General features: G+C 45.7%; 1 protein-coding gene and 1 long non-coding RNA gene across 2 annotated transcripts in view; one reads left to right on the top strand and one right to left on the bottom strand.

Moving 5' to 3' along the window:
* Positions 1–26,396, bottom strand: part of LOC139048086 (probable 4-coumarate--CoA ligase 2) — a 102,345-nt gene that overhangs the window by 62,997 nt on the left and 12,952 nt on the right. The window lies entirely within an intron of this gene.
* Positions 12,837–25,481, top strand: LOC139048087 (uncharacterized). The gene is made up of 3 exons (XR_011507476.1): positions 12,837–12,975; positions 22,459–22,570; positions 23,093–25,481. It is a non-coding gene; the product is annotated as an uncharacterized lncRNA (long non-coding RNA).

Below are 26,396 nucleotides of genomic sequence, written 5' to 3'. Positions count from 1 at the left end.
ACATTTTACTGATGGCCAGCATTGTTCTAGTAACTTATTTTTTTGAAACCCAACTTTCATCCTTCACACACTACCTCCACGCAATTCATAGCATTTGCAAAATCTTGTGGTACTCACCTTCAAGCTCAAATCGTTCGCCCTTTACGAAACACTTCTATCCTGGACCAAACGTTTTTTCTGTAATGTCTCACAGTTTGCAACAGCAAATACTGTTAATTCCGCGTTAACTACTGCTCATTCAAAAGTACTACAAGCATCGATTCCAGAACTTCTCCTAATCTTAAGATATTGATTTACCTAGGGCGTTTCTTCTAATATTCACTTATTCGCGTACGACTGTGTTATTTACCGAGAAATTAATGGTCATAACAACGCTACCGTATTGAAACACGACCTTGACGCCTAGTAGGACCTGTGGTTAAAGAACGTAAACGTAAGTAAGTACAAAGTCTTACATATTTCTCGTACTTTGGCGAATAATGTTTCATATTCACTTCATAGCTTGTTCCTTGAGTCTGCAACGTGTTAACAATATATTCTTGCTCACAGCACTTCAGATCTTAACTGGACGGTTCTCATTAACAGATTAATAAGCAGCACTAGCAGTATATAGGGAAAGTTTCCTCGCAATTTCCACTCGGCCCCTACGTCTCTCAAACTCCTACTTTATAAAGCCATAATCCGAACTAATGTAGAATGTGGCGCAGCTATATGGGGATCCTTACGCTGAAAACCTTCAAATACCACTACTGCAAAAAATCCTTCACTACCTCTACTCATTTCGTTTTATTTAACTATATTTGTAAACAAGCATTACCGATGCGAACAACTCGCTCCAACGACGCCATCTTGCAACCAATCTCAAATTCCCACGCTTATGCATATTACATAAAATCAAATACCGTCCAGCCCTACACAATAACATAATTCCCGCAATTCGACCAGAACGTCTCCTGTCGACAATCCTCACAAAGTTGGAACCATGTTGTCCCGAAGAATAACCTCTCGGCTGTCTTTCATCCCGCTTACCCCAGAGGACTGGAACCACCTGTCCGGCTTAGCTGTATCAACTGACAACATTTCACAATTTCACGCAGACATAGCTAACATTGTGTACGTATAGAAATTTGACTATGTCTGTGCAATTTCGTGTTTCTGCCATGAGTGCCTTGTGTTTTACTACTCACGGATGAGCTTCCTAAGACTGTTTATGTTTATTTTTGGTACCTTGTAACATGCTACATTTAGCGAATGTGATCATGAGCTTTTCGAATATATATACACTTTATTATTTCAATATTGATTAATTTTTTATCCACTACCCTCTGTAATGCTATTGGCCGTTAGGATACCACAAGAACATAAATAAATCAATAAATTCATTAACTATTCACCATGATGGTATCGCGATGCTCAATTGACATGGAGACTGTAGCACGACGATGGTGCGACGACGATGTCATACTGAGAGTCGGATGACGAAGCTTAAATGATCATGCAACAACCACACCAACGTCGCGTTTACGAACGCATACCAATAGTATCGGAAGCTATAGGTGCTAAAACATGCCTAGTTTAGCATGTTTTTTAGGCAAATGAATTATAGGCTACAAAAGAATTTTATGTGGAAGCTACGACACTATAATGCCCGCTCTATGGTGTACACTATCCCGCCCTGAACGCGGCTGCAGTAGTTTCTGCGCTGCTGCATTTTCAATGTGTGCTCAAAATTCAAAGGATCAAAGCGAAAATTCACATACAGTAAAATCGCCAGCCACCAGTGCAGAATGGCAACCGATATCGTTTTATTCCACGGGAGGTTAGACCTAGCAAACCGATTGAGATCCTGATCGGCATACCTGGGCAAGCATAAAGTAAAGAATTCTGCAGTTCAGTTTCAGGTACGGTGTTTTCAATTAAAGTGTTTCCTTCCTACAGTGACTGGTCAATGCTCAAAAATAGGCGCGCATCGACAGCTCTTCTGTCTGCTTTAGGTAGTACGAGCGATTCTAGTTTCTGGTTGAGGAGTGTGAAAACTGACCTGATCAATGTGCCAAAGGGAATCCCCCGCGTGGACAGTGCATGTGACTAAACATTCTGCAACATCATCCGCAACTGGCCTGTCCCAGCGGAGGGTAACCTACTCAGAGCACTTTTGACTTCGTCTCTATCACCGTCGCTTAATAATGTTTCGCGCTGTTACATAAGCTGCTGTCGAGCTCGTGTAGTGCCCGGCGGATCTTTTCGGTGCTGGTGTCGGCGTCCAGTCCGGCGTTGGCAGCACCCGAGTACTCGGGGTACGTTCGTGCGGGGCTCGAGTAGAGGTGGAGGTACTTTTTCACCAGTCGTTTCATGGCCCCCTCTTTCGGAAGAGGACTGCTTGGCTTCGTGCATGATCCGAGCTAGTAGGTCCCGCTGGTTGCTCCTGGTGTTGGTGTCAACGACCAAGTGCTTGAGCAGGCTACACGTTTTGCCGTTGCGCATCTGGCAGTCCACGGAGTGGCACACTTCGCCCTACTGCTGCTTGGTGAGGTCACCGTAGTGATCCTCTATGGCCTTCTTTAGTTCCGAGATCTTACGCAGCCTGCGGTTGAGGCGCGGGCTCTTCTAGCGGGCGAGAAGCAACTTTTTGGCCTCGACCAGGTGGGCAAGGCGGCTTTTCGTCTTCTGCACCGGAAGGTCGGTGGTAATCTTCCTGGTAGTACTCACGTCCACCCTGATCTGGCTCATCCAATGTTGGAGGCTCAGCCTGGTTGCAGGGAAGAGCCTATAGTTGCAGACTTTGCGAAACTGGTACCAGTCCGTCCAAGAAAACTCCCGTGCCTTCTTGAAGGGGACCGGGAACTGCATGACCAGGACGAAGTGGTCGCTACCCAAGTACATGGGCGAGTTGGTTCACTGGGCCTCGGCCACGTTCTTGACGAAGGTCAGGTCGGGAGTTGAGTCTGCATGTCGATGTGCCCAACCTGGTGGGAAAGGCCTTGTCGGTGATTAGCATCAGGTCCATGTCGGTCGCGTTCTGCCACAGTTCGCCACCCTGGTTGTAGTAGGGGTAGCCCCAAGTTTGGTACGGAGCAATTAAGTCACCCGCCACCACGAAGGTGTTGGCGCCCGCCAGGTTGATGGCGTTCTTCAGCAGGGCCCTGAACCTTGGTCGTAGGTCCTTAGGGCTGTTGTACACGTTTGGCAGGCATTCTCAGATCATGAACAGCAGGTTGCCATTATCCCTCAAGAGAAAAGTTTATCACAGCTGTGTATTACCAGTACTCACGTACGGGGCAGAAACCTGGAGGCTTACGAAAAGGGTTCTACTTAAATTGAGGACGACGCAACGAGCTATGGAAAGAGGAATGATGGATGTAACGTTAAGGGATAAGAAAAGAGCAGATTGGATGAGGGAACAAACGCGAGTTAATGACATCTTAGTTAAAATCAAGAAAAAGAAATGGGCATGCGCAGGACACGTAATGAGGAGGGAAGATAACCGATGGTCATTAAGAGTTACGGAATGGATTCCAAGAGAAGGGAAGCGTAGCAGAGGGCGGGAAAATGTTAGGTGGGCGGATAAAATGAAGAAGTTTGCAGGGACGACATGGCCACAATTAGTACGTAACCAAGGTTGTTGGAGAAGTATGGGAGAGGCCTTTACCCTGCAGTGGGCGTAACCAGGCTGATGATGATGATGATGACGACGACACGTTGATTACAAAGGTGCTGCGTCGGTCGGAATAGCCGGGTAGAATCTTGGTCATGCGGCACTCAGGGTCGCTACTGGCCGTCTCTGCTGCAGAGACGTCCTTACTGCTGCAGAGACGTCCTTTTGCCAAGGAAGCCCGTGTAGTACCACTGCCAAATGCGAAACGTCTCACTTGGCTTGGTCATCTTCGTTCTCTTGTGGGTTGCAACTGCCCGCGGATTGGCTTAAGATCATGTGGAGAATGGGGCCGTTGCGCTGGCTTGCGATTGAATGGCTGAGTTGGCTGTCACAGCAGGTGCTACCACGTTTTCAATGAAAGACTCTACTACCTTAGACATGCGGGCGTTTTGCGTGGCTGGGGTGACCTGCAACTGGGCAATGTACTCCGCGAGCTGCTTGACGCTTGCCCTGAGCGCGGAGAGCGTGCCTCGGCGCTCGCATTTGACTCAACTGGCTACTCCAACCTGTCGGTAGGCGATGGTCCTCTTCTTAGCAGCACTCTGACCACTGCTGCTCCTGTTGTCGGCTTCGCTGCTGGGAACCTCGAAGTCTGGGGCCGGTGCCTCCGGAGTGGAGGCGGCGGCGGGTTGCAGTGGTGGGTTCGTAGCACCCTTAATCTCATAAATTTCTGGCGTTAGTCCATTCATGGTTTCCGTCATCATCGCGTTTTTGCGTTTCAGCTGAGCAATCTCACGCTCGCTGTCGTCGGGCTCTGGGAGTGACCCCTATACTACCTCTGCTGGCCCTCCTCGTACCGTGTTGGCCCAGGTGACAGAGCCCGTCTTCTTGCTACTCGTAGACAGGCCACTAGGCTGCTGCTGGCCCCCGGTAGACCTGGAGCAGGATCTAGAGTGACTAGTGGATTTCGAGCAGCCCCCTCATCTTCGACAACCTCCTCGGTACTGGGTGCGGCCCCTGGAGCGGCCCCCGGAACGGCCCAGCGCGGGGCTTCTTCTTGGTCAGTGGCGCGGGACCTCTCCAACCACCTTCGTCGCACGACGTAGGGGATCTCCAAGCTTTGTTTACTGTCCTTGTCGGCAGTGACGTGTTGGCCGCCTAACAGCCTGTACTTGGAGGAACACTGCCGCTGCGATTCCGGGTTTGATGCCTCGCAACCGTGAAAGATGACATTGCTGTGGCCGGGACACACATCGGCATGGTGACCGAGCTAACAAGAGAGGTAGCAAATTAACACTTTCTTGCGATAAAGCGAACGACACACAAGCGTTGGGCTTTAACGCACAAAGTTTGGGACCCCGAGATCATCGAAGACAATGATCACCGGGTCTGCCGATACGTTTGACTGTCAGGGCCAGTGAGTTCCTCTTGTTGACGATCTCGTTGTCAATAATGTCCGGGTCATCAAAGAGCAAGATCTCCTGGATCACGCCCTTGCACTTGGGGTGAAAGCGGTCTCGTAGGTGTTCAGGTACTCAGAAGGAAATGTATTAGGAATTTCAATAAATTTTTTACGATACTTATATGAAGGGGCCCCAACATATTAGACTTCTCATCGACACGGTGGGTTTGACCTTCGTATAGGTTGGAAGGTTCTTTTTTCTCTTTATTCTGCTTCCACAAAACATCTTAGTCTGTGAACTTCGATCATATAGATACGTCATGCGAAACTAGATACCAAGGTAGAATAATATACATATCGCTGAATGGTCGCGGAGACCCAACTTCTGGGTGCGGCTAGCCTTTTCAGGTTTCAACTTCATGTTCTTCAGGAACTACCGGCATACTCTTCGCTGCCGCGTTAAAGCTTTATTTTTGCTTTTATAGAGATGGGCAGGGTTTCATTTACTACAGTTGAGTTGTTTCAGGGAAGTGCGTGAAAAAGAAACCAGCTTCTCAACCGCACAAAGTCGCTTCGAGCAATTACATGATGCTAATTCTGTAGAAGCTAGATTTCCCTTCATAGTTCCCATGGTATCTACAATCCGCCATTTATCAGAAGAGGAAAACATAGTTGCTTCATATTTATCAGTGATAATTTCAAATATTAAAGATGTTACGCTGCTGTAGGTTGTGGCTATTTGAGTTCAATAGCCTCCCTGCTCACAGTGTACTGACGTTGTATATCGCGAACGCAGTAAAATACAACATGATACCAGAAAATTCTTAATAACAATGCCTTGAAAATACTTTACTCAAAGAAAGCTGTAGGATTTTATGTAAGGTACAAGAGAAAGAGGAAGTAGTTACAATAAACAAACATTGATACGTTGTCGAACTGATTATCTCAGTTTTGAGAGAAATTTCGCGCAACCGACAACACCTGTGTTGTGCACTTCATCTGCTTCGTTTTAGCGAGAAATATGTGTTTGAACGGAACCGAAATTTGCGCCAACGGCAGCAGGCACGCGAGCACGGCAAGCGCTTTCCATGGCGGACAGTTCGCTGTTACTGATGAGCACTGATCGCTTGCTCAGCCCGATTATACGAGTGCGAAAGACATTTTCCATCGTATAATGGAACTCGGGTAGAGATACGGTGAACACCAGCAACAAATCGTGGGGCTGTTGATGAAAAACGTCCTCCAGCATTCTCGGAGGCCGTCTTGGGAAATGGCAAAAGCGATGTCGATGAATGTTCGCCATCTACCAACGACTAAGGCTGGCTGAGCTTCTATGCGTACGCGTGGGACCAAAATAGTTGACAAGATCTTGACAAGGTGATGAATATGCGCTTATACCTAGTAGGCATAGCGAAAACCTGGAATGAGTTCAGAATCCCAAAAGGAGGGCACCTACGATGGGCTAAGTGGGGAGGCGATTTTTTGACCTCTTTCCCCGAGAGCAAGATGAAGAACTACGACAGCGCTACAGCTTTCAAATATAATTTCAGCCCTCTGGTAGAATACTTTTTTGAGAAGAGAAGGCTGCTACATGTTGCTGACTCCACGTTATCGGACTCGGCACTCGTACCTCTCATTATATTAGGACTGCCTAGGAGCATGGAGCACGATACCCAGCTGCGAACGCCGCATACTGTTGATGACTTTCATAAATATATGAAACATTTATGCACTCTGCAGCATGAATAGATTGCTTTTAAGGGCCATAGTACTTCATGTAATGAAGACCACACAGTGCAGTGTAAAAAAGCGATCAAGTTAGCATAGGGAGGCCACGCTCCGTTATTCAAACAAACCATGTTCTTTAAGAATCGTTCCAAGCTTGTACATTTCAATAAAAGCAATTGAAAGGGACGTCAGGCATTAGCAGATAGTAGAACTTCGATAATAGTTCTAAAGGGGAGTTTAATTCTGAATTGCAGGAGATTGTACTGTATTGTATGCTTACGACGGCAGGAAACTTATGTGCACTCCGTCGGCAGAAGTGTTAATTACGTGCAAAGGAATATAACCTTAAACAATGCTTTTCTACTCGATGACGTAAAATATGAGTTTCTATTCGCTCGTCCAGTCATGCAACTGCTACAGCTTAACCTCTATAGTGATGGCGATGTCACTATTCAGGATGATTAACAAATGTCATTGGTTTCACTTGCTGGAGTTGAACGGAAGCCCACCACATCGGCAGACATCATCAAGCTGTATCAACAGCTAATATGTGTCGTGGGCTATCCAAAGGCCACATCAATATTTGAAGCACAGTGTGACCTTCACGACAAGACTGTAGGGATACCCAAAGCCTACAACATGTCGCGAGAGTAGAAATATTGGTTGAAGGAAGAAATACAGGAGATGTTCTACGCCGGAGTAATCCGCCCATAAGCCTACACTTCTCTATCACTATCTCTTCCCAAGGGGATGGCACATTTCCTTTCTGCACGGATTCCATGCAGGTCAACAGACTCATTTGCATTTTGCAGTGTCATTTATCGACTAAATCATGAACGAAACCGTGGGCTGTAAGATGTTTTCTCGCTTGGAGTGGTGCAAAGGCTTCTCTCAAGTGCCGCTGTCAAACGAGACTAAAAACGTTTCGGCCTTAGTGACACCATTCGACATACACAAGTTTACCAGACTATACTTTGGTTGGAAGAACTCAACCGCTTGGTTTCCGACAAAGATGAACCATGTTCTAAAACTATATGTCGATATTTCTTGCAATGTTTACATTGATAGCATCGTTGTGTATTTGAGATCATACCAGGAGCACACCGAACACCTGGTGAAGGCCTTACAAGCACTCAGCAATGCCGGTCTGAAGATAAACGAAAGAAAGATTCATTTATTTGAGCCGAAGGTCGTTTTTCTCGATAGAGTGTTCAACGGCGCTACCAGAAGTACCAAACAAGAATCTGTACACCGGATTTCTACACTTACGGAGCCGCATGGACTTCACTTTCTGCGAGTTTTCCTTGGGCTAGCGGGCCACTTAAGGGATTTCATTAAGGGTTTTGGATAGATGAAAAAGTGCCTCACCGTGCAGACAAAAACAATGTTCCTTTCATTTGGTCCGATGATTGTGAAGTGATATATCAAGAACAAGTGCACCGCACCTCTTCTAACCCAGTACTAACACTACTTTACTTCAGCCTGCCGTTCGAGATGAACACAGACGCATCACATTGGGGTACAAGGTTAGTGCTAAATCAGAGACTGCAGTTCTCCCCTAAATCGACAGCTTCCAGTGGTACGTCACTAATCTTCTACTTTTACCTGTTCTCAGCTGAAACACCTTACGACAGAGATAGAAGGCCTTGCTGTCCTAATGGCAAAGCGATACTTTAGATCATACATATACTGGACAAAAATCAAACTGTATACCGGCTATCAGGCTCTGACCTATCTCCTTAGTCCTTCGGAGTCAAGTGGAAAGTTGGAGTGGTGGATAAACAAACTACAGCAGCACAATTTTCAGATTATTCAGAAGTTTATTTATTTATTTATTATTTATTTATTATACCCTGAGGGCCAAAGGCATTACAGAGGGGAGTGTGTAATACAGGTTACAAAGACAATAAATACAATACAGTGAATTTTGTTAGGACATAATTTCAACATTCTCCAAAACAAACAAAGGTTGTTAGTGCATCACGAAATTGTTGATTATCCTCAATGGCTGCAATATCGGGAGGGAGGCGGTTCCATTCGACAGATGTCTGGGGAAGGTATGACTGAAAACAAGCTTTCGATTTGCATTTTTGGATGCAAACCTTGTGCCGATGATCAGTGCGGTTGGAGATGTATTCCGGTGGTGTAATAAGATCGTCATGTAGCGTGACGTGATGATATACCTTGTGAAATAGAGTGAGGCGACTGATTTTCCGACGGGATTTTAAAGATGGGAGAGAAAGGTTAGTTTTCATGGCTGTGATACTTGCAGTACGGTTGTATTTTGAAAAAATGAAGCGAACGGAGTTATTTTGTATAAGTTCAAGAGAATATATAAGATTTTCTTGCCCAGGGTCCCATATAGATGACGCGTATTCAAGTTTAGGTCTTATTAGTGATTTATAAAGTAGGAGTTTTAAGGACGAAGGAGCAGAAGAGAAGTTGCGACGTAAATACCCTAACATGCGATTAGCGTTATTGGTAACGTATGGGCATTCCATGTTAAGTTTCGTGATATATGTACGCCTAGATATTTATATGATGTGACAGAATCAAGAGGAATGCCATCAAGACAATAAGAAGAAGGGGGAGTGTTAGAGCAGCGAGAAACACGCATGACCTTACCTTTGTTAATATTTAATTCCATTTTCCAAGTTTTACACCAGTTAGAGACCAAATTAAGATCGTTCTGGAGAGTATTATTGTCGTTGAGGTTACGTATTTCGCGGAAAATTACACAGTCGTCAGCAAAAAGGTGGCTGGCAGAAGATAGGGTGGACGGAAGGTCATTAATATAAATTAAGAATAGAAGGGGTCCGAGGACGGATCCTTGTGGTACACCAGATAGTACATTAGTAAGCGGTGAGGTTGAGCCATTAGTGAAAACAAACTGCCTGCGGTTGAGAAGGAAAGATCGAATCCATCTAAAGACATGTGGATCAAGATTAAGATGACTTAATTTATAAAGCAACAATTGATGGCATACTTTGTCAAAGGCTTTCGCGAAATCTAAAAAGATGCAATCCGCGAAAGATGACTGGTCAAGAAAGCGATGCAATTTATCAGTGAATGAGAGTAGCTGCGTTTCGCAGGAGTATGTTTGACGGAAACCATGTTGCGTAGAAGAAAAAAAACAGTTATCATCAAGAAAGGTGGCGATGTGTTTGAAAATTATATGTTCTAGTAATTTGCAGCATGTGCTAGTGAGTGAAATGGGACGATAATTTTGAGGCAAGTGCTTATTACCGGATTTGTGAAGTGGAACCACCTTCCCGATTTTCCAGTCGTTAGGGAGGCTTGATGAATCAAGTGACTGCTGGAACAGTTTTGTTAGTATAATTGAACTATAAGCGCGGGTACTTTTTAGGAATTTACAACTAATTTCATCACACCCCGGAGATGAATCGTGCTTCAAAGACTCGATTAATTTAGTAACGCCAGGAGCATCAATAGTTATTGGTGACATAATGGAAAATCTGTGATGCGGCATATCTGGAAGATGAACTGTAGTGCTAGAGGAGAAGCTTTCAGTGAATGTTCTATTCAGTATGGTAGCACAGAGGTTATTTGGGATTATGTTGCCGGAGGTATCTTGCAATGTAATTGAGGGGTCGTGTGCAGGGTGTATAATGCGCCAGAACTTCTTAACATTTATTTTCAAAATAGATGGTAAAGTAGAAGACAAGAAATTGTTTTTTGCAAGTTTCAGGGTTCTTACGTATGTGTCGGAAGCAGTCTTGTATGTCGACCATCGCTCAATAGAAGGTGAAAGTTTAGCAAGACGGAACAAACGTTTCTTTTTGTTAGACAGTCGTCTGATGTATGAATTGTACCAGGGTGCTTGAGGGTTAGAGGTGACGATGCGCTTAGGAATATATTTTTCTGATAGTTGGTGTACCTTCGTTTTAAACAGTAGCCAATTTTCTTCGACAGAGCGGGTATCGAAATTAAAAAGAAAATGATCAATAAATGTAGATAGTTCATTATTAATAGCGGCAAAGTTAGCCCGTTTGTAATCTAGGATGGTTTTCTTTATTTTATTCGCTTTAGGACGTGGCGTATTAATGACGAAATTGAGCAGAAGATGATCACTGATACCTTGCAGATATGTTAGATCTGTAGCTAGCTCTCGATTTGTGGTTAGGATTAAATCTAGAGTATTTGTAGTACTTGTTGCAGTCCTAGTGGCTTGCGTTACCAACTGTGTTAGCGAAAACAATTTACATAGATCTAAGAATTCTTTAGCTTGGGACAAGGGCGGCGATGAATAAGGTGGATGAGCAGTCCACAAAGTTCTACAGTTTAGCAAGGAAAGGTTCGTTGTGTGGGAGACCTACGTTCCAGAAGTGCTCTACATGTGCCTTGGCATTCCAGACTCTGGTAGTCATGTTGGTTTCTGGCGAACCTGTAATAAGCTTCTACAGACGTTCACATGGAAGATTATGAAGAGATGTAGACAACCTTGTTCAGTCGTGCAACTTGCGACAAGTCAATAAGGCAAAGTACTGGCCACAACCGGACGAGCTTGTATTGCTTTTCAAAGCAGTGCATGTGGACTTTGCCGAGTTGATACGGAAGAGCGAACGTCTGCGCCACACAACAATTTCTAGTGGCAATCGGCCAATTCACAAGACTGGTAGCTGCACGCCCTGGAAAAGAAGATACGAAGAGTGTTATTGCCCTTCTTGACTGAGTGTTGCTGCCGGAGGTCTAGGTCCTAGTCGCTGACAATGGATGTGTTTTCATAAAAAAGGCGTTTCAGCAGTGGGCAAACAGTCGCAGGGTTGTGGCGCGGTGCAACTCTCCATATTACCCCCCAAGCCAATGGATCGGCGGTAAGAGTTATCCGTGACATTAAGCAGCTTATGTTATTATACCGAAACTTCCGAGGAAGGTGGAACTGCTGCCTAGAAGCAGCCGTTGCACGCGATAATAGGAGACATGCCACAAGGCTTGGATGTAGCTCATATTTCACCGCGTATGGTAAAGCGCCATAGTGACCAAGCACCACAGCGACCAGGAGCTTAGAATTGCAAAGTTCTGGTAATGGAAGCATCGAGGAGCGCAGAACATATCGCGAAGCAATGACGCGCCAATTCGTTAAGAGACGTCTTAGATATTTAAAGGATATTAAGTTAAACATAACATAACACTGTTAACTGTTAAGTCATAAAAACATGTGTGCAGGAAGACCTACTCACGACTGTTCAGTACAAGAGCAGATGACACTCAGAGGTTGAAGACATCAGCAACATCCTTCCTTTGAAGTCTCCAGGTAGGATGAGACTTCAAACAGCGGGAGTGCAAGGTAGAAGAAGAGGAAAGATTGAGAGAGAAGAAAATGAAGAAGTTACAATAAACAAGGATGCTTACCTTGTCATACCCTTTACATGAGTTTTATTACATGTTTACCAATGTGTTTAAGTTTGAAAGCACTAACATATCATATATATTGTTACGAAAGGTGATCATGTGTACGTTCAACGGTGCTATTTAAGCGTAGATGTCTAGCAAACCGTATTGGTAGCACACGTTTTAGCAGTCGTCCACAATAAATGAAATTCACAAGTTTTGTGAAAAGTACTACTACTACTGTTATATGTGTATTTTTAAATAAAATACACATATAATGCATACATATATAAATATATAATAAAAGGCTGCTACTGAAGTCAGGTAGAGAAGCATGAATTTTTAATTGTTCAGGCCGCAGCACTTAGTCATTCCAAAAGTTGAAGCATGACAACAAAGGTCAAATATTGCTTATTTAAGCGTGACAGTTTTTCGCCATTCGCTGATATTCTCATTGGTTTTCATTTCTCTTAACGGCATATCAGTCAGCTGCGGAGGACACACTTAGTCGGCATGAGCTGAGGACCGTCATGCCGTGTCCACAGAGTGTAGCGAACTGCGGCCTGCGCACTGCACTCTATTGTCCACCTTTAACTGCAAAAATAATGCGCATGTGGTTCGTTGGCTTTTGCCGATAAGGGCTTGACGTGAGGGGGGGGGGGGGAGCTGCGACACGATCGCACATGTCAAGCATTTAGTCACTGTTTCGCTTATAATAAATAACGTACGTGTGCATTCAGAACGCCGTTTGCCCATTGTCGGCAGTTGAGTGTCGCTATGGCTGCTATAATACAAGTGCTTGTTCTGTGTGTGACAGCTAACTTGCTTATTTTTCGCCCTTGGATAGTATACGCGCAGCAGGTTTATGTTATAGACGACGTAAACGTCACATCGGAAGGTACGTTCAGCGTAATACTTATTAAGACATGTGTATGCCGACAGGACTGAACTATCGTACGTTATCTTCAAACGCGCCGATTACCTTATCAGAGTCAGCTAAAATTGCTAGAGAGCTGATATACAATGAACTATAACGTATTTTCGATTGAATGGGTGGCTATATAAATGAGGCCTAGGTTGCTGTCCCACGCGAATGCAACTATTGTGGCTCCCTGAAGTCTTAGATTCAAAACGTACTTGTAAGGAAGCTTCGGTAATCGGGGACAGGAGAGAGATAAACTGGGTAACAATAACACGCTAACAATGGTAGATTCCCGTTTGCTACCCTGCACTGAAGGAAGTTTTAGGGGAAATGAAAGAACAATAGAATGGCGCAGAGCATAAGCAAAGGCACGAAGAATAACTAGATGAGGTAGAAAATATCCGTGAGAACAAGAGTATCTCATAGGCCACTCGAATGCAAAAATTTCAAGAGTGTCTTGACTCTCTTACGGTGCGACGATTTTATTGGTAGGTGTTCCAGGACTGTCTGCTTTCAAAGTGGCCGGTCGTCAAGACGCGCCAGTGCGGTCTTGAGTGACAGCGTGTGTGCGTTGCATGGGGAACAATGGCAGACAACGTGTTCGATAGTTTCCTCGTCACCGTAGTAGTCAAACGCAGCACTAGCTTCCCTTTAGATATGGAAAGCAAGGGAATTTGTAAAAGTGATGCAAGGCCATAGTCGGTAAGGAACCATTGTCTCCAGTCGGGATAGCAGAGGGAAAGCACGAACTTGAAGGCGGTCTTGAAGCACGAACTTGAAGTGGTCCAGTCGATGAAGACGTGCCCACTGGAAACTAGGTGTGTTTCACAACAGCTGCATGGCATCATTTGTAATCCCGCTGTCAAGAGCACATGCAGCAGCAAACACAACATATAGTGCAGGCAAGGAGCGCTGCTGTTTGAAGATAGCATTATGCGTAATATCTACTGCAAAGCGTATTCGCATGCTTTTGCGCCATTTAATTCCAAGATGAAAAACAGCTATCACAAGATTTACAAATTAAGGCATTGGGCATACGCTGTAAAGCATACCTTGCTTATCGAAGGATAAAGACCAGGGAAAATTATGCATCTAAACTCGCTCTGCTAGCAGAGGCAGCATACGGAAAAGGTACCGCCATAGTTAAAAATTTTCTGTGTGGACTCGTGCACTTCAATTGAAGCCCTTTCAGGAATGAGGAGGGTATTGAATAACGCGTTTATTGTTATTATAGAATGTTCTGTGAAAATATTCGTCACAAAAAACAGTAGAAACAGTTCAGATGTACCCATAAGCACGCCACTGTTATCCGTGACAGTGTGTGACCCACGAAAAAAGCGGATGCGCGCTAAAGTAGAAATGGCGTGGTTACTAAAAAGAAAAACACATTTGTGCTAAAGCTTCGCGACGCACATATTAACAGCTAGGAGCGCCCAGCTTTTCATAATCTTATTCTCCGCTTGATCAATCGGAGAGCCCAAAGCAGGGCCTCGAATGGCTTGGGTTGCAGTTAAGCACTCCACCTTGGTGCTGTCGTATTTCCAGCTGACCAAGAGGTTGCGTTCCGTCCTTGCTATCACAGCCACATTCTTGTGTAGTATAAATGAGGACAATCATGTATGCTGCGAGTTTCACGGGACTGTAAAACATAATCTTGCGTGAATTTACCAATCTTTCTGTAGTACATCTTGCTTCTCGCAGGTCAAGTGCAGCTTTCTTTTTATGGAACAGCATGAAGCAAAGCGTAGTTTCTTCATTTCATATATTCATCTGTGAGCCTTTATCAATACACTGAATGTCATTTACGCTTCTCTTATCGAATAATTCATTTAATGAATACAGTGTCAGTGGTAGCGTGGGCGCATTGATCGCTGTTTGGTAGTAAACAGTACTTGAGAAAGCGAACGAGTATTCACACAGCGAACACAAGAGCACTTTCGTTCGTAATATTGGTTGTAAGCTTGTGCTTTGTGAGTGCCCTTTGATTAGGAACACACATTATTTATGAAAATTAACAATATCTTATACTGTAAATAATAACTTATGCCAACAACGAAATATGCACCTTTGGTTGCACACGAACAAAGCCCTAGTCATGAAGAATATAAAAATTTTGCTATAATTGCAAAAAAATACAAACATTGTGTCGTCACATTAAAATGCAGCGTTTAAGGTACAGATTGCACAATTAGCAATGTTGGCACACAAAATTCAAGCGGTACCCAAGAATACTCAGACAATTACTGCGTCTTCTGCAAATAAGATGTGTAGCATTCACTGACGAAGCAGCAATAACATTTTCAAGAATTAGTGACATATTACAATTATCATCATTGTTTCAGGCAATATATGTATGTATAATTTGATCCATCTGAGTGAAATATGCAGACATTTATTTATAAAATGCATGGTATCCGCCCTGGCTTTGTCATTTTATACCTACGTAGTTATTAAAGAAAGAAGGCTTTCGCACACTCAAGAAAGATCTTTTGTGATAGTCAAGTTTCTTGCATATTGACAACTTTAGTAAGAAACGTAAATAACATTAGCATGGGGCAAGCAAGGCCCATAAGTCTTTCACAATAGGCATAACATACTAGTTTAGGTGACACGACTGACCAACACTCCCGGGCAGAGAAAAAAATTATTATAATCCAGCGCTGCTTCTCGCAAAAAAAAGATGCTTTAGGGTAGTTGCTACATCGGGAAGGAAACTGCAATGGTTTTACGCGAAGAACATTGATGAGCGAAAATATCGCAATTTCCAAACTCAGTAGACAGTTTTAGTATAGCGTAAAATCCTTGCGTTAGCGTTAGCGTGCGACGCAACGCTAACGCAAAGAAACACTGCACTGCGTGGTACAAGGTAGTGTTTTAGAATAGCGGAACGGAGAAAAGCGTTACCATTAATGCAAACAAATACAGCGCCATCTAGATGTAAAAGCACAAAGTATTGGAAAGCCAAATCCACACGAAATGTCGAGCTTATCCAATGCCGAATCAGCAAGTGTGTGTCAAGCTTATGGAAAGCCACAGTCGCTGCGTTAATTACGCATGCAGGTGTTTGGTTTGAGCGTTGTTTTGTCGAGAGTCGCGAAACACACCGATTATTCTTGGCATGCCGCGATTGAGTGTTCTATGGGACCCATATTACGTGTCCTTTTTAAGTTGGGATGACATAGACGCCCTCATGCTTCGGGAACGAGAGCGACTGTGCAGGTTCTACGTGTCCTCAAGATCCACTCAACATCGAAGCTATTCCGGAGGCAACGTTTCGCTGGCAATTTCGCTTCCAGAAAGTGGATTTCCCACTTCTTTCCAATCTTTTGCAACGGACGCCCACTTTGACGTCCGTCCGAATGGGTTCAAGGCGAAAACCTCCTTCACGAGGTTCATCTCGTCGTCGTTGGTAAAGCGCACACGCATTGTGTCCACAGCACCGACCACACTACTGTGTTTTGCCGCGGAAAACGTGACATGCATCGGCTTTTCATGCGGTTATACAACAAGCGAACGAGCGAAATATACTTGGGCGCCATCTCGGGGCGGATATAGGAAACATGAGCAAACATTAGCAAACCCTCTCGTTAAGCCTACTGCGCCGCTAATCGAGAACGTATATAGTAAACAATGCCGATTTGTCACCTTTGCGCCACTGTCGAAGCATCATCACACAAATCTAAAGCAAACACGAGCATTAGTGGGGAACGAATGAGCCGAGCAGTGCAGGCCGACGACTCGATAGATCCGAAGCGGGCTGCTCTCACTTCGACTGGCGCCGCCATGTTGCCCTACGTAAGGCTCCACTTGCGTGCGTTAGCGTTCATCGCTAAATCTCGAAAATAGCGTACGTACGTAAGAGCTCCAGCACCGTTTACGTACAGCGCATGCGCACTGTGGTGCACGCAACGCTAACGCTAACACTTTGCGTTTGCTGCTTTACGCTATACTAAAGCTGTATATTATCTCGAACGGAATACGGAACAGTCAATAAAAGCTCAATTTTATTTGAGAGAAACAAAAGCAAGCAGTTCATTCGAAGCAGATGGGTTCCAGAATATTCAGATCAATAATATTGCGCTTTGGGCTGTTAGATAGCAGCATGTAAACTACGTATGTAAAAAAAAAATTCCAAAAAACGCAGAAGAGGCATCACAAGTATAACCTCCAAAAGAGTGAACACTACTTTTTTCTTCCCCGCAAAGGGATAAGCTATGCGCATGTATTTGTGTTTACGGTTCAAGATGCGTACCAAGAAATTAAATGTTCAAAGAGAAACAGTTGCGTTAAGAAGGCAAAATGCTCCTTGGTATCTAAACTAATTCGTTTGTATTGATATGCAAGATATACTTAGCAAAATATACGCAGTAGAATTAAATGATATATATGTGTCCGTGTGACTATCTCTACAATCATTGCGTAGCGGAGCAGTGACATTTTGAGGTCTTTCAGGCTGTCATTGTGGTCAAATTATCTTCGGAAAAAGCTCACTTGATTATTACCACATGATGCGGACACATGAGATTGCAAGCGGTGGGCTCACGTAATCATTATAGTGTTCATTTACAATTAGATATATATGACTGGAAGACACAACATCGAACACACCTTGGGTCAAATCCTAGTCAACGTGAGTTCCGTTCACAAATCATAAACTGTTGTCGTTGAAGTAGTCGCGTCGAAGATATCCGACCAGCTTCTACCTCGTCCACTTGATAACGTCATGCAAGTGTAGAAGGGTAGAGGGTATCAGTTCGCTGACGCAGAGGACACGAAAGCTGCAGGCTCCTTCCACGTTCGTATAGGTAGTGGCTTCCACTCGTCCTGCGTAACCGGTAGTGCTCAGAAAATGGAACAAGGACATAGAGCCCTCGAAAGAAACAAATCGGATGTACACTAGATGGCCCAATAGGTACATGCATCACTATCGATCATTGCTCCGAGGCCTTGATACTTAGAACATTGGTGAGAAACCTCAGCTGTCAGTCTTAAATTAAAGAAAGAAACTGCTGGGCGCTGGAGAAACTTGGTATAAAAAAAGGAGTAGTAGCGACTAATGAGGATGCCGTCTTGAAATCCTTCAAGGACACAATCCCTGTCGAAGGTAGCCCTTATGTGGCATTCTTACCGTGGAAACCGACAATTCTTTCAGATGCCAGCCTACATACAGCACACAAACGTCTGCATCAGCTAATCCGGAAGCTTCGTCAGTATTCGCGGCCTCTATGGGTCTACCACATTCTCAATGCAAAAAATGCGTCAACGGTGGTGTGGCGGAGCTCGTCGATAGGAAAAACTCAGGGGATCCTGCCTGTCCTTTCTGCTATAAGACACAACACGCAGTCAGGCGCGAGGATCGTGTACACAATGTTCGAGTGGTTTTCAACGTGTCGGCTTATAACCTGGGCGAACTTTCCTTCAACGACAGTTTGTTTTCCAGTCCGAACCTTGGCACTGACCTCATTGGTATTGTCCGACGATTCATGAAGCGTGGCATTGATTTTATCACCGATATTGAAAAGCCATTTTTACAGGTCTCGATCGAATAACCGTATCGAGATGCCTTACGATACCTCTGGCTCTAGAACTTACCAACTCAAGAACGGCCCTTACGTAGTATAAGCATATGAAGCATGTCTAGAGTGCCATTCCGAACGAAGTGCAGTCGTTTTTTCTTATTGGACACTATTCAGCATCAGCTTGAGAAAACGGCTCTGAGTTACTCGGATACGGTCAAGCAGCGTAGCGATTCTATTTACGCAGATGACATTTCCATCGGAACCAAAACGATTGAGGAAGCGTATAAGTTGAGTTCTGAAGCAACCGAAATGCTATGAAGAGCGTTCAGAAAACTTCAGAAGTGGGCATCTAACGAACCAACGATACTTAGTGCTAATTCAGTGCAGCGAACTGAATTTGCTTTGTCAAATCATTGGAACACATGGATTTGTACAGCATCAAGTCGCGACACCTTATCATTAACTCTAGTAAACGTCACCGAAATCATCCATCAAAGAAGAACAGTAAAATACCCATCTTTCAAACGACATCAAGCCTGTACGACCTATAAGCGCTTCTCACCCTAATTCCCATTCGGGTGAAGATATCCTTCCAACAACTTCGGAAAGGCGCATTCGTTTGGAAGAACAGCTTCCAGAAGAAATCCTTAATAATGTGTGTGAATAATGCGAAATTCGGCAACTCTATAAGGTCGAGATTCCTCGCTTTTTTTATAAGGGAATCATTGGACTGGACATGGGACATACCTTTCAGTTATTCGCTCATCCAAGTGAAACAGCTTTGGAGGCTGTCTGCTACATAGTTACCCCTGATACCGAAAGAATGGCCCACTAAGGCCTCGTCTTGGGCGAGTCTCGACTTTCTTCGTCGAAAAATATGAGCCTCGCTCGCCTCGCCTTGTGGCTCGGCTTGCCTTGTGGCGGCACGTATGTACACTTACGTCACGATAGAATCAGTGGAAGATATAGAAACAGTAAAATTCGGGATTTACTCTATCATCGGACTCTCTTGGCGGACTGCAGGTCCCAGTAAGTGGAAAGAGTTAATTCGGAATTGAATCGCGTCGACTTCGCTTTGTTTACATGCGCCGTAACTACGGCAGTAAACCTTGAGCTGGTACAGGACATGACAACAATTTCATTCCTGAATTCATTCCTGTGGTTTGTGTCGGCAGGAGGATTACCAATAATTGTATATTCGGGCGTGCAAGAGGAGGAAGAAAGAACTGAGCCAACGGTAGAAGTGGAGCTTGGTGCGAAACGTAGGAATTTTCGGTTATTTCTTAAAGCTGCACATCAACTGAAAGATCATCGCAGACCGTTCTCCATAGGGGGGGGGGGGGGAGTTAAGTGGTAGGATTTCATGAGCGGCTGGTCCGATCTGCAAAGCTCGCTCTGAAGAAAACTTTATAGCGAAATGTCTTAGCGCAAAAGAACTTCAGACTGTACTCACAGAAATACAGGCCATTGGCCAAATGTATTTATACCGATAACCTTCGTCTACATTCACTGCAATTATCCGAAACCCTTCTCTCCGGCATACTTTCTTGTTTGAAAAACGCTTGAGGGCTTTAATGAATCTAGGCATCGACAATTTGGAGTCAGGAGCGTCGCGGCTAGTTCCATTCTGGATGCAGGAAGTGGTAGTAGGACTTAAGTTCTGGGAACGTTTGTTCCAAGACCACCTGTGTAGATTAAGAGCCTCTTACAACACCAAACAGGCAGCTTCAGTCAGGATCAATTACGGGGAGCCTGTTCTCATACCCGTCACTATCGAGCCCCGACAAGCCCTGATGATCTATGTAGGGTGACATGAAAAAAACAAGATCATGTCTCGTGAAAACAAGCGGAAAGACCAACATCAGGTGTGCAGCACTTGTACTTGCTAGAGTAAGCGCTCGACTAACTTTTCACGCCGGGCAGGCTATAGAAACATTTGGAGGAAGAAGATGGCGGGGCACGAGTGACACGGCGCGCCGTCTCGGAGCAAACGAGCCACAGACAAAGTGGCACGCTTCTCAGTTTGGATAAACATTCTTCTTCATGGGAAATACCCTGCGGGACATACCCAAATACCCATGTTGGTGCGATAGCTTGGTTTCCAATCCTGTTCCGCTAGCAGATAAGACCTATACTGTACCCTTTAGCCATGGACTGCATGGTGGCTTAGTATGACGAAACAAAAAACATTAGAGGACAATTGTGGCCAGATGATTCTCCTAAGTGTATGAAGTTCTCAAAGAAAGCTAACTGCGTAAAAATTTCCCCAAAATGACGAAGGAATGGCAGTGATAATAATAATATATGGGGTTTTACGTGCCAAAACCACTTTCTGATTATGAGGCACGCCGTAGTGGGGGACTCCGGAAATTTTGACCAACTGGGGTTCTTTAACGTGCACCTAAATCTAAGTACACGGGTGTTTTCGCATTTCGCCCCCATCGAAATGCGGCCGCCGTGGCCAGGGTTCGATCCCGCGACCTCGTGCTCAGCAGCCTAACACCATAGCCACTGAGCAACCACGGCGGAATGGCAGTGATAGCAATGGTTATTATTGCGTTCGAACTATTCGAAGCACGATCTAACTATATGCGGGGGCGAAGTGCTCGCACATCCAAGTACCTAAGGCAACTCGTGATGGTCAGAAGAAACAGCGCCCTTGCATTTACCAGGCGGCTCAAAAGGCTTACATAACGAGGAGCAGCACCAGTGGCACTGCAGGCGTCCCATGTCAACGGTGCATAAGATGAGACCCAATAGAAGCCACCAGCGTTAGTCGGCACCCAGTGAAATACTTGATGACATTACATTGATGGTTACGGCCCGTTCCTCTAAGGCCACACGGTAGCTCCGCATGGCAGCTCCACTCGGAAGCTCAGCAGCAGTGTGCTCATATAAACGAGGACACAACTTTCATGTCAGCAGCGGCAGCGATTGAGCGTAGCATTGGCGGTGCGTCCACTTTTCATCATCTTTGCAGCCGGAGATGCTCTGCACTTCTGGAGGCCCTCTACGCGTCCACACGCGTGCCACACCTACGCCGTCGAGCGCGAACGTGCAACAGCGCCAACGGCGGTGACGGAAATGGGGCTTTAGTCACCTGGTAGATAAATATTTTAATAAAGAAAATATTCCTACATCTCATCATATGTAGGGGGGCGCACGGCGAGTCGGTGACGCATTAGATGCATATTCGAATCACACAGTTTTGATACCAATAAATCGCCCCGAATTTTTACTCATCGACAAAAATTACTAATACAAGAAGACTAAGGACATCGTCGGTAAAAGAAAACACGAAAATTTACATGGTGTACCCAAACGTTCAAGAGTATACAGCCATTTTTTACCAAGCTACTGGGAAGACCGCTTCAATGGCCCACACTACTGCGACCCGAACGAGGACTGGAGCAACAAGTTGTCTTCTTGATGGATGTATAGGATAGCCAAAGATGGCTAGCCCAACCCAATGTACCTTCGAAGGTGTACAGTGCGAGGGTTACAACAGTGAGAAAATAGGAGACACGGATAAGCGCTTATTTCCAACTGAACTTTGTTAAGCAAAACAGTGAACTATATAAAGAGGGTAAGCAACGCTCTGGTTATCATGAACAAGCCAGATTAAACGAAGGGACAAAAGAGCTAACCATTAGAAAAAATACATCGATACTTTGCTGAAAAAATCTTCACTATCGCGATAAACACATGCGGCACTCAAGTCAAGTGAGCTCTTTATCGGACAGAGCAATTGATGGCATGGTGACACAGTTACCGAGTTCACGCGTCATTTGGTCTTCCTTCAGGAGCATTTGAGTGCATTCATCTCGAGGTCAAATTACATGTCAACTGAGTGATTCCACTGCTGACTTCGACTGCTCACTTGAATAAGTTTTTACTCACATGCATTGATGATTCCTAACTTACAGCCGATCCTTTTCAGGTCAATGCCATTTCAATGGAACATACTACCCTAACGGCAATTTCAGTACGTGGTTTCCCACGTGCTATATGGCCTTGTGTAACACAACAATTACAGAGCTAACGCTTGTCGTGTAAGTAAACATTCGATAACACAATATTTCGTGTTTACCCCCCCCCAAAAAAAAAAATTTACGTTTCATCGAAAGCTACGTTGAGAGAAAACCGCCGCTGCACCTTTATTGCATGCACACAAAGGTCGGGAGGTGGTGGCGTTCGATTGGCATGCTTCTCGAAGAGCCAGGATACCTTCAAGGCGTGGCTAGCTAGCAGCATTTCATTTGTTGCAATAGCTAAGCCACTAAGAAAACAGCACCCAAAGGACTGATGCTTGTTTAATATAAAAAACAGTTCTGATTAAATAATGACGTCTTACTTTAAGACATGCACTAATTTGAAGCATAAAAAGAAACCACCAGCGAGCAGGGCAAGTTTGAGGATATGCTAAAATATCCGTGCTCGCAGTGCCAAAGCTTGTTGTCACTTTTTTCTCACTTGCTTACGCACTGTATAAGATAACGTTTTGCATTTATTGAGACATACATTGTACGGATGAAGAAGCACCTTTTACAAAAATTTAGGAACGCTTTATGCAGGTAACCATCACCTTGCTAGGCAACGCCTCGCTTCAGACAAAGTCTTGCGCATCTACATACCGGCATTCCAAAAGCGGGACAGCTCCAGTTCGTAAGCGTTGGCAGCTACCCCTTGGATGGATGGATGGATGAAAAACTTTATTATGGTCCTTTAGGGCGCGCCCTAGCGCGCAGCGGGCCGCTCCCACGTCGGGACAGAGAGGCCGAGCCTCTCCGCTGCGTCGCGGGCCTGTTGGACAGCCCATAACTGTTCTTCGAGGTTGGGGCTGTGTAGGACAGCATCCCAGCGTGAAGAAGTGTTACTTTCATCACTGCGTAACGCGGGGCATCGCCAGAGCATGTGAGGTAAGTTCGCCAAGTCATTGCATAGTGCGCATGCATTTGTCGTCTGAATTTCGGGGTACATCTTGTGAAGTAGTAGGGGGTTTGGGTATGCCCCCGTCTGTAGAAGCCTTAGTGTCAAAGCCTGAGGTCTATTGAGTTTGCAATGTGGGAGGGGGTAGATCCTCCGAGCCAAGTAAAAGTGCTTGATAATTTCGGTGTACGAGGAAGGAGAGTCCCGATTGTCAGTACCCCCGGCGTCACGCTGCCCGGTAGCTACGCGGTTGATGATCCCTCGCGCAGCTCCGTGTGCCGACTCGTTGAGGTTGGGCGGGGCACCCTCGATCTGTCCCATGTGAGCTGGAAACCAGATCAGTGTGTGTGGCTTGATTTCTTTGCTTCGTAATATCCCTAAGGCCAGCTCGGAGATGGTTCCTTTGGCAAATGCCCTAACAGCTGATATGGAGTCACTGTAGATTGATGTCCTCTTGTTGTCCAATAAGGCCATCGCTATTGCAGCCTGCTCTGCGATTTCAGAGGACGTCGTCCGAATCGAGATTGCGTTCGTTATTTGGCTTTCATGATTTACGCTAACTACAGCGAAGGCCTGTCCGTCGGCGTAGCGCGCTGCGTCTACGAAACTGTTCTGCGAAGCCCGTTCACGAGCCTTTTCTAGGAGAGCCTTCGCGCGCGCCCGACGTCTTCCCACGTTGTGTTCTGGATGGACGTTTCGTGGGATAGGCGCGACAGTGATGCGGTCCCGCTGCTCTCGAGGGATGCTGCAGAACTTTGTTTTGATTACTCTGGAAGGAACGCCCAGCTCCTGTAAGATGTGCCTTCCAGCTTGTGTGGTAGATAGCCTGATGAACTGGGCCCTCTCCTGTGCTTCCGCTATTTCCTCTAGCGTGTTATGCATGCCAAGTTGAAGTAAGCGTTCCGTGGGAGTGTATATGGGGAGGCCGAGAGCTCTCTTGATTGCCTTCCTGATTAATGCATTGAGCTTATCCCTTTCCGATCTTTGCCAGTTGTGCATGGCCGCGACGTAAGTGAAATGACACATTACGAACGCATGTACCAATCTCACGAGGTTATCTTCTCCGAGGCCTTGCTGCCGATTGGCCACTCTTCTGATTAGTCTGATGGCATTGTCCGTCTTCTTAGTGAGCCGCAGCACTGTCTGGTTGTTTGAACCACTCGACTCTACCATCATGCCGAGAATCCGGATAGCATCCACCCTCGGAATATAGCCTCCGTCTTTTGTGCGCAGTTTTATGTCGCATTCGGCGAGTGGCTTCCATCCCTTTGGTTTCGGGCCTCTGCGCTTGGGTCGATAAAGTAGCAGTTCCGACTTGTGCGGTGAGCACCGAAGGCCCGTGGACTCAAGGTATCTCTCGGTAGCATCAACCGCCTCTTGCAGGGCCGTCTCTACCTGTCCGTCACTACCTCCCGTACACCAGATGGTAACGTCGTCTGCGTATATGGTATGACTGATACCGTCAATAGCAGAGAGTGTCCGGGATAGACCGATCATGACTAGGTTAAAGAGGGTTGGGGATATGACTGACCCTTGTGGTGTCCCTTTAGACCCCAGCTTAATCATGTCTGAAGTCAGGTCCCCGATCTTAAGGGTGGCTTCTCTGTCTGACAGGAAAGATCTCGTGTAGGAATGGAAGTGCTTCCCCAGGTTTAGGCTCGAGATTGTGTTTAAAACGCACGAGTGAAGAATGTTATCAAATGCCTTTTCCAGATCTAGACCTAGTATGGCTCTCGTGTCCCGCGTATTACAGTCAATAATGTGATGCTTGATGAGCTTCATCGCGTCCTGCGTCGAAAGTCCCACCCTGAAGCCGATCATGTTGTGTGGATAAATGTCGTGGTCCTCCAGGTAGCGTGAAAGCCTGTTTAGGATTGCGTGCTCAGCAACTTTCCCCACGCACGATGTGAGCGAAATTGGGCGGAGGTTATCGAGGCTAGGCGGCTTGCCTGGCTTGGGGATGAGAATGGTGTTGGCAGATTTCCACATTTCCGGGACTTTACCACTGCTCCACGCTTGGTTAATGATGTCCGTTAGGTATTCGATGGACTTCCTGTCCAGATTCCGTAGAGCTTTGTTTGTGATCTTGTCCGGACCCGGAGCCGATCTGCCGTTGAGGGCGTGGAGCGCCTGCCTGATCTCCTCAATCCCGAATTCTGCGTCGAGCTCAGGGTTCTCGGAGCCTCCGTAGTCAGGGGAAGGTGGTGTAGGGCACGATGCGACTGATAGGTACTTCTGTACGAGTTTCGATAAAATTTCCTTGCTCGAATATTCTCGCTTGGCTGTGTGTAGGGTGCGCGCCAGTGTGTTGCGTTGGTTGGTTCTAGTGTTCGTCTCGTCGAGGAGATGCTTTAGGAGGTTCCAGGTGCCACCGTTGCGCATCTGCCCGTCGATCGAGTTGCACACCTCATCCCATTGCTGTTTACAGAGCGCCCTGCAGTGTTCCTCTATAGTTCTGTTGATTTCCGATATCCTTTTTCTGAGCCTGCGGTTGAGCCGTTGTCCTTTCCACCTGGCGAGGAGGGATTGCTTGGCCTCCAATAGGTGAGCGAGACGGCTGTCCATCTTTTCCACCGGGAGGTCGGTACAAACCTCTTTGGTGGTAGCTTTGATGTCGTGTCTAACCTGTGCAACCCATTGTTCGAGGCTAGGCTTGTCCTCACTCTCCATTCGCTCTTCCCTTATTTTGCGAAATTTGTCCCAGTCTGTGTACTGGAACATGCGCTGTCTCTTCTGGTCGACTTGGAGGTGCGTGGCCAAGATATAATGGTCGCTACCAAAGTCCACCCCGAGGTTTGTCCACTTGACCGCTGCAATGCTCCTGACAAAGGTGAGATCCGGTGTCGTGTCACGGCTCGACGATGTTCCGCATCTGGTGGGGAACGCTGGGTCCGTGACTAGCATCAAGTTTAGGTTTAGAGCTTCACGCCAGAGGTCCTCCCCCTTTTT

This window comes from Dermacentor albipictus, chromosome 7 (assembly GCF_038994185.2).
Source record: "Dermacentor albipictus isolate Rhodes 1998 colony chromosome 7, USDA_Dalb.pri_finalv2, whole genome shotgun sequence".
Classification (NCBI taxonomy): Eukaryota; Metazoa; Arthropoda; class Arachnida; order Ixodida; family Ixodidae; genus Dermacentor; species Dermacentor albipictus.
The sequence above is the reverse complement of the archived record's forward strand: the minus strand, read 5'-3'. Positions and strand labels throughout refer to the sequence as shown.